Below are 10,093 nucleotides of genomic sequence, written 5' to 3'. Positions count from 1 at the left end.
AGAACATTGTCCTATCTTGCAACTAGGCAATTGAATCCTTAATCCTTAACGAGCGATGTCGACTGGGCAATTGGTCCCACGATGCGATGCTTCGTCTGATCCACCCTTAAATAAAATATTACTTCAACTAAACCATTAATTCTTTCTTCAAATTTAAAACCATTCTTCATGATGTCCCTAATACTGAGTCTATCCATACACAAAGCCCGTAGTGTACCCAACAATTCTCTATGCACCCATCTCAAACCATACTCACTAGTCCAGTTTCCATTTAGTCTAACTGATATATTCCAGGTGATATCTTCCCCAATGTCTAGGCATCCAGTAGATGCAACTGGGTCCTTCCCTTCCAAATCCAGACATCATTACCATCTCCTGCAGTCCATGGTTGTCCCTTATTTAACAGGTTAACTCCTACTTAGGATCGTATCAAAACTCTCATATGACGAGCTCAATCACTGTTACTATAAACCTTTTACCACTTGTATTCCAATTCTTCTCTTGAAAGTTACCAACTCTTTTCCAGCAGGCACTAATACCACAAGCCCCATTGTATAACAACCTTGAGGAATGTACTTTATATCTAGATCTTTTATGGGAGACACACAAGACCGAATTCTTCCAGCTCATTATATAACAAAGAATGAGGACTAACTAGTCAACTGGTTGCCTCCGAGGAACTATCCTTGAGTTTTGACTATAACAAGGCAGACAAGTCCTCCTTTCTCTAATCTCAGGCAATCCGCCCTAACGTACTTAACTATTCCATGTAGAAAACATGCCTTCACTTGGAATCCTCTCCGATGGCATCTTCTGCATCTGACGCATACTAAATAACTTTACCAGGCCTCATCGCCACCCTGGTGGCTAACCTATAAACTATAACCCTTCCTGTAAAACAAGGAGTAGTAGAACTATCAGGGTTCCTTATTTTTTGGTTATTGGGCATCTGCCCTTACTTAATCCCGCAAATGGGAATACCATTGCTTGCGCTTCTTCCCCCATGACCCTCTCATTTCATAGATAATCGCTTATATCTTTAATAACAAGGCCCTCCCTACTTCCTGAGAATAGATAGAAATCTCATGCACTAGAGCGACCCTAATGCTCTGGGCCACCCTAGAGTTCAATCCTCATCAAACTAGAAGCATATATAGCCAACCAACAGCATTCATTGACATACTCTGTCGTTATCTTACCATTCTGAACTGAGTTCATAAACTCATTAGTCTTCGCTGTTCAAACTACATCACATCAGTCTCTTTTATCAAATGACTGTCTGAATTCCTCCTAACACATCATGACACCATTACGGATCTGGGTAACTACTTCCCTCCACATAAGGGCATCCTTCTGCCGCATATGCATGGCGCAACTACTCTATCTTGGTCTACCATTCTGATATCATCAAGGGCAGAGTTAATCATGCTCATCCACTGATCAGTTCCTCAGAAAACCCCAAACCTTCCCCGCAAACTAGAGGATAATGCTTCTAACATCGCTAATACAATAACTCTTATCTGTTTCCATCCTCAGGTTGAACCAACACTGGTGCCCTTACTACCAAGACATACGAAGCAACATTTCCTCGACGAAACCCGCTGTCTCAACCATCTAATTCGCTTATCCTGATCTAGTATCCTTACTTGCATATCAATAAACATTTGATGCAAATTCCAGGGGCAGATGAAGGGTTCCAACCCTAACTATCATCTACAACCCCCATTTTAGCCATACTAGGTCCAATAACTATCTTGAGTACATACATTATGAATTAGTCTGTAATCACTGACTTAACCCCTTAGCCCTGATAATCATATCCAAAATCATCCCACAGGTAGGTCCAAACAATCAGAATAATCACACGCACAATATACTTATCAAAAGACCAATCTATATCACTCATGCATTAATTATTAAATTCCATTACTACCAAATTTACTCAACACATCATGCTTTCGCTATACTAACACGCAAATAAGGAATACATGTTCAATTTAAACAATTAACAACATAATCATGTCATTAGATACCTAACCGTGAGTCGAGCTTATCTTTAGCGGTGAGTTTACACGCCCAACCAGTCTTCAGGAACCTTTAAGCCTAGAACGCTCTGATACCAAATTGTAACGCCCTGGATAACCAAGACCATTACACTGTGTGTTTAAAATATTTCTTAACCTGCTAAACAAGTTGTTTGAACTTAAATGTGTAATTAAAAACTAAGTCAAGGTCAAGTAATAAAAGATTTGGCCAACAAAATGATTATTTTTCATTAAAAGATTAAGTTTGTACATGGTATCCCAAAAATCAGTTTACAGACTTGTGAAACATAAGCATATACAACTTAGCCATCCTAAGTGGAAAAAATAGGGCTTAACCCTAGTTCCTCCCAAGCTATCCTGACCGTGGCGGTCGCGCAGGCTGCATATATACACACCGCCCATGAAGCTTTTCAGCTCATGGCTGGTCCAACTATCAACTCCCTTACCTGCACCACGTAGCACCCATGAGCCAAGGCCCAACAAGAAAACTTAAAAACAACCAACGTATATAACACAAGAGCGATTAATAAACTTCAAACCAATTAATTCAATTAATCAATAGAATACAAGTATCGAGCTAGGAAACAATTGTCATATACTTTCACATATAACTCAAACTATCATACGAATACTTAGGTGTCAGCACCCTTAGGCCGAGCCCTCTTTTTATTTAGCTGACCCCGGCAAGCTTAGGCCGAGTCCTCTGATTACTTAGTTGACCTCGGCTCGGTTAGGCCGACTCCCTTAATTATTTAGCTCACCATGACTCACTTTGGTCGAGCTGTGTCTAGTACACTTATTGTCAACCCCGACACCCTTAGGCCATACTTTCATATCGCACATAATGGATATATAACTCACATAACACATATATTCAATTATAGGAAATCTCAGTCCCAATGACAACCACATGGGTGCAATTTTCTTATCTCAGGTCCTGAGTAGCCAGCATACAACAATATCAAGCACGATCCCTAGTCCTGAGCCCTTGTGGCATAACCTAAGTGGGAATTCCGAGCTTAATATAGATGTCCCACACCCTCGTCTTCTTCTCCCAAGTTTCCAGCTTCAAACTCAAAGCCTCAACACTAGAATTTTCCAAAGTTGCCTAAGTCTTCAAGAAAAAGGAGAAGGAACCGTGAGAAAGAATGTTTAGAGCTTTGAGAGAGTTCCTTCCTTTGTTTTTTCCATAGTTTATAGTTTTTTCTCAAACCACCCAACAGCCTAAGTCCACCCTTAACCTCAAGAGTACAAAATACCCCTTAATTAACACAACCTCTCCTTTTGCCCAAAAGGGCAATATTGTCATTGACCCCAATTCCCACTAACTCCTCGAGTCGTCCTATAATTTCCCAATTAATCACGACATGCCCATTTAATCGCCAAATACTTACACATTACTCAATAAATCCCAAATATATATTAACATCCCAAAATACCCCTAGGCTCGCCCTGAGCCGGGTATTAATCCCCGGTGTGCTATTATGGCAATTCGCTCACTAGGATCGCCTCGAGCCGTATACTACAAATAAATCCACATAATAATGTGGCCTCAATCATTTACTCACATATAACCAAATTTATGCCTGCAATGGGCCAATATTACAAGTATGCCCTTATTATCAAGAATGGGCCCACATGCATCTAAATATATTCATATCTTCATATATATCATGCATGCCACATAATCACACATTTAATCAATTAATCACACATATATCCAATTATGCCCTCCTGGCACGCTAATCAAGGCGCTAAACCCTATTAGCATTTTTGAGACGTTACAGAATTAATACCCTAAAAGCATGTAAATATATTTTATTAATCTTTTAATTAATTATATAATAATAACAAGAAATTTCCTTACTCATTCATGAGAATATGATCTTGTATTAGTACGAGAGAATTAAGATCATATATAATGAATAAAATAGTTAGTAACATATTAAAGTAAGGAATATTTAATTAATTGTTACTAGTGCAGTTTACTAAGCATACAGAATGCGAGAGTGATCTAGATTCGGATTACTGATGTGGATAGACATCTTAGTAAAGGTGTTGTATATAATAGAGATTATATATGACATGCCTGATGAGAATTAGTTGTCTTTATAAACTTGTCGTTTGACATAAAGATTTAATTCTTATCATAATAGATGATCATTTGTAAATCAGTCTAAATCCTAAGTATTCATGAACTCCTGTTTATGTTTATTGGGTCTTTTGATTCACTCTTTAAGGTTTCTTAGTATATTGAGGCTAATCACTTTTGTTTTGGAGATTCAATATCATGAATTGCTGGGAACATGATTTACAATAATGGAATCCATACTTTCCTAATGAATATTGTCTCTGACCCATACAATTATGTCTCTAAACCATCTCATATTCTTAGCTATGAGATGTTGAATGTGGAAGAAGACCTTTCTTATGAAGAAAGGCCGATAAAGATTCTGGATAAGAAGTAAAAAGTGTTACAGAATAAGAGGACTGGTTTAGTCAAAGTTTTTTTGGAGGAACGACTCTGTAGAAAAAGCAATGTGGGAGTTGGAATCAGCTATGTTGGAGAAATACCCAGAATTGTTCAAGTAAATTTCGAGGATGAAATTTCTTTTCAGGAGGGGTTAGTTTTAATATCCGATTATGTTTTTAAAGGGTATTAATCATTAGGGTTATTTTTGTATTTTTATGCAAATACATTATTATGTGTCTATTTGACCATGTTATGATTTGAAATATGATTATATGCATAATTTCTAAAGTTTTCTACGTTTATGAAAAACAACAATGATTCCTTCAAGTAGTAAGGGCATAAGTGTCACGAATTTTGTAGTTACAGGCCATAATGTAATTTAGAGGACTTTTGGGTAATAAGTTAATTAAGAAAATTGAAAACTATTAGTTTTATGTGAAATTACATAAAGGACTTAATCCCAATTATGAGATGTTAAAATTAGGGGAAAATTGGTCTTTTGGTTTTAGGTTAGCATGTGCAGACTAAAATGAGAATTAGGTTAAGTCTATTGTATTATTGTCACTCGCTATATCGATCAAAGCAAGGACTTTCTCTGAAGTGGAAGCCTAGAATATTGGAGAACTAAGAACCAAGTTGAAGGTAAGATGTGATTACTCTATAGAATTAGGTTTTGATTATAATTTTTTTTGGGAATTTGATCTAGAAATCATGATTTAGTTGTTGCATTGTTGTTGGAATGTTTTGATTGTAATTTAGAGACAGAAACATGTTAGGGATTGTATCTTGGGTAATGATTTATGGGTTATGTTGAATAGGTTGTCTAGAGGTTAAAGATAAAGTTAGGGTTCTTCAACCCTAACCATGCGTTTGTAATAACATTGAATGAATGTATCTTGAGAATGGTGTTTGTTGATTCTGGAGATACTGTATATTGGAATCTAGGTTTGCTGATTTTTTTATGGCGAAAATGGCTTTAAAATTACATCTTGCGATTTCTGAGAATACATCAAGCGTGACCGCGCCAATGGCTAGCACGACCGTGCTACTAGTCCAGAATGTCGTAGCTTTTTTAGAGCGCGATCGCGCTACAAACCCAGAAAGGGGATTTTTGTTAGTTTTAAATGTTTATTTTTAATCATGTGTCTTCCATTAGGGGTTTTGTGTAGAATGGTTTGGGGAACTTTATGAGGACATTTTTGAGTTTGAGTCAACGTTAGGGAGGGAGTGGGTGCATTTGTGAAATAGTTATGGTTTTGTTATGAAATTAAGATTGTGAAATTCTATGTTGTGAATAGGGCTCGGTAAGGAAACTTGAAGGGGACATGATTATTCTGTAATGCCCAACTAAACTAGGATCATTACACCGTGTGTTTAAAACCATGCTTAACTAGGTAAATGAGTCATTTGGACTTAAAATTGTAATTAAAACTAAACGATGGTTAGGTACTAAAAAGTTTTTCGTTGGTAAGTTGAACTTTTCATTAAAAATGGTTGAATAGTTACAAGGTATCCCAAAAGTTTCTAAATAAAATACAAGTTTATCAAAATTATAGACTTAGCCGTCCTTAGTGGAAAAATTGAGTTATTATCTCATGTTTCTCAAAAATATCTCGACCATGGTGGCCAAGTATGTACGTGTCGCCCCTAGAGCTCTCCAACTTATGGCTGGTCAGTTATCCTTTGCCATTCCCTGCACCACAAAGCACGAGTGGGCCAAGCCTCAGCAAGAAAACTTAATCAAATAAGACATATATTCAGATAAGCATTCCTATCAAATACATGCTTGATAAATCATAACCATATATACGTGGATAATTCTACAAGTATGACAATTCATGCCGATTAAATGCACATTACATCATGGTCCTACCACTACGGCCTACCCCCACCACAATAGCCTGGCCCGACCACTACGACCTACATTACACATGTAGTGTTGATAACGACCTCAAGGATGATAACGGCCTCCTGACCAATCAATTACAAATAACAATCAATCATTACCAACGTTTATAACAAAAAATGCTGACATACAACAAATATTTACTTTAAATAAATTCACAATGTATCATACCCATGCTCGATAATCAAGGGCTTAAACCCTACACTTGGTGCATGTGCCAGCTTTCTTACCTCAAGTCCTGAGCAATAAGGTAAAGCGACAGTGAGCACAATCCTTTCCACTTGATTCTTGCAGTACACCTAGTCACAACATATTAATGAAAATCCATTAACAACTAAACAAATTAAGAGCTTCAAGATTGAGTCCTAGCCTCTGGGACCTCAAATTCAACTAAACCGGATAGTAGAATTAATCTTAGAAAATCGTCCAAAACTGTCCTAAAACTCAGTTTTAACCCAATTTGACCACATAATTAATCTTAGCAACACTGAACACAATATACATCATTATGACCCTCTAAAACACAACTAAACATAGAATTCAACTCCCTCCATAAACTAAAGAAAGATAACTCAAAAGCTTCGAAACATAACTTACCTCTTCAAATTCGAGCTTCCCAGCTTGTTCTCCTAGCTTAGAAGCTCTTTATCTTCCAAACACAAGTTTCAATCCTACCGAAAACAGCCCCTAGGCTTACAATTACAAAACTCACCCAAAAGAAATGAAGAACACTTATCTACTTGAGAACTCCTTACCGCAACTGGAAAATTTTGATTTCCTTAATATGGAATTAGCTCAACCAGCTGCAATCCTTCACTTTCCCAGTCCTATATTCTCCCTTCCAAGCCCCCAATACTAGGTGAAAGCTCTAGTTTTGCTCTTTAGTTCCAAAATCCCTCTAGGAAGGTAACCAAGAGATAGAGAGAGAGAGAGAGAGAGAGAGAGAAAGAGAGTATACAACGTGAATAACTCAAAGTTCTCAGCATTTAACTTTCTTTGTCTAATATCATTGTCAAAAGGCCAATTTACCCCTAGCCATACAATGCCCCTTGAACAAAACCAAGCGAATTTTACTCTTTTCCTAAAATTCCCACTAATCCTCAAATTTTAACCACCATTTCCCTGATTAACTCTACCAACCAAAAATATTCACCAATTAACTCCCATTACTCAATAAGCCCCGGTAGGTAACCAAATTACCAAAATACCCCTAAGCTCACCCCGAGGTGGGTATTTTACCCCTTTGTGACTTTTCCGCCAAATTGCTCACTAGGATCGCCTCGTGCCACACATCTATAATATATCCACATAATATTGTTGTCCCACTCAAAAAACACATATAATTACAGATATACCCTCAGTGGGTCAAAATTATGAAAATACCATTTTTAATAGAAACTGGCCTAAAAGCACAATTAATACACTTAAACATGCATGAGCACTCAAATCATAATATAAGCCATAATATTCACAATTAAATCATACTAACACATAAACATCCAATTATGCTTTCCTGGCATAGTAATCAAGGCACTAAGCGAGATCAGTATCCTGAGCTGTTCACGTAAATTTCTAGGACAAAATTTCTATAAGGTGGGGATAGTTGTAACATCCTGCATTTACTAATAACCTTGTTGTTCCTCCATAGCACTTTAACCAAGGGCATAGTCTTGTTCATCAAAACTTTATCCTTTCTATCTAAGATCTTTACTGGATGCTCCCCATAGGACAAGTTTGTTTGTAGTTATAGATCCTCATAAATAAAGACTTGAGTTGCATCCGATAGATACTTCCGGAGCATCAATATGTGAAACACATTGTGAACTCCTGATAATGTTGGAGGTAATACCAACCTGTAGGGTACCTGACCAATCCTCTCCAGGATCTCAAAAGGTCCTATAAATCTAGGGCTCAGCTTACCCTTCTTCCAAAAAAATTTCACCCCTTTCAGCGGCAAAACTCTAAGGAAGACATAAGTCTCCCATTCGAAACTCCATGTTCCCATATTTAAATTTCCATTGGTTGTATGTCTTTTCAATAAAGCAGATATTTATGCTATAATGATCTTCAATAACGTCATTGGTACTTTTAACCACTTCGGGACTAGAATACTTTCTATGTCCCATCTCATTCTTCAAAATGGGTGTTTCCACTCCCTATATCAAAATATCTCATACAGAGACACTCTAGTTGTGGACTTGTAATCATCACTGTAAAAATTCAATCAAGGGACTATACTTACTCCAGTGTCCCTAAAACTCACATGCCCGAAGCATAACGCCTGAAATCTAATTTATCCTCTCACATTGCCTATCTATCTGAGGATAACAAGTATTGCTGAATCTCAATCCTGTACCCATAATCCCTTTTGAGCCTTTCCAAAACATTGAAATAAAGATAGGGTTTCAATGTGGCACTATCGACTTCGGTGCCCTAAAGAGATGTGCGATCTCCCTTTAGATATACTAATTCATATTATGATTCATTTGCACAAACAAGAATTGAGCTAATTTAGTATATCAAGTCGCAACCTCTAATACCAAAATCATTTTACCCGCAATCCAAGGTGATCCATCCATAAGTCCATAATTATATCCACTCATACTAACTCTAGGAAGCCTGGAGGTCATAATCGCCTCGCTGGCCTCTGGTATTCAGCCCTCATTAGGTGAAAAGTTAGGCACTTAGTCACCGGTATACAAATTTTAGATCTTGATACACATTTAAAATTCCTGGATAACGAGCATGGGGTGGTAAAAGATTCATCCAAAATTTCCATCTTGATGCTAGCATCCACTAAAACATATCTCAATCTATCCATGTTAAGATAGTACGGTCCTTCACCACTCCTATAAGATTCTCTTTCCGTATCTTACTGTTTATAAAGTTATACTTGTCAATTATCAAACACAAATCTCATGCTGATTCTAGTCATTTCCTCAATTGACCTTGTTGTAGTCTATTCGAATCATATACCTGGTTCGGACCTTTCCAACTCCAAAGCTCTACCTCCACGTTAGTTTTCCCTCGATAATAAAGGATTTCACTGCTAACCCTTTTTACCAGTTCTCACCAACATCTTTATCTCTTACCCATACTTCTATGGGTAACAAAAAACTTTAAAATTTTATGCCAGTGTATGTCTCACCTTTTTCCCCTTAGATAATGTTGCAATAGTTGAAACACAACCATCATTACTGTCAACTCAAGGTCTCGTGTAGATCTAAATTTTACTCTTTTGACCTTCGTGAAGTGTACGCAATAATCTTTTTAGCCTTCACACAGATAAATCACTCATTTTCAAAAACCCAAGACAGTATCCACTATACCGTCCTTGTTTATCGATCCACCACAAGCTAATATTGATACCATGGCGCGATAATCAACCCTTGTTTCAACTTTTGGAAACCTGGTTCGCATCCATCAGTTCAGAAAAACTTATGTTCTCACGTTACTTCAATCCAGGGTGTGGACGCTCAATATTCCACGCCCATAAAAGAACCAAGACGCGCGCTAAGGTCCCTTAAAGGCCTCAACGCATGCTTAAGCCACGAGACGCGAGAGCCACCACCCTCTCGCAATGGCCTCGCATGCCTAGGACCGTGCCCCGCGAGGTGATCTCACACGCCCCAGCAGGCCCTCGGCCTCGCGCACCCACACCCGAAGCAC

The sequence above is a fragment of the Humulus lupulus genome, chromosome 9 (genome assembly GCF_963169125.1).
Source record: "Humulus lupulus chromosome 9, drHumLupu1.1, whole genome shotgun sequence".
Taxonomy (NCBI): Eukaryota; Viridiplantae; Streptophyta; class Magnoliopsida; order Rosales; family Cannabaceae; genus Humulus; species Humulus lupulus.
Note: the sequence above shows the minus strand (reverse complement) of the source record.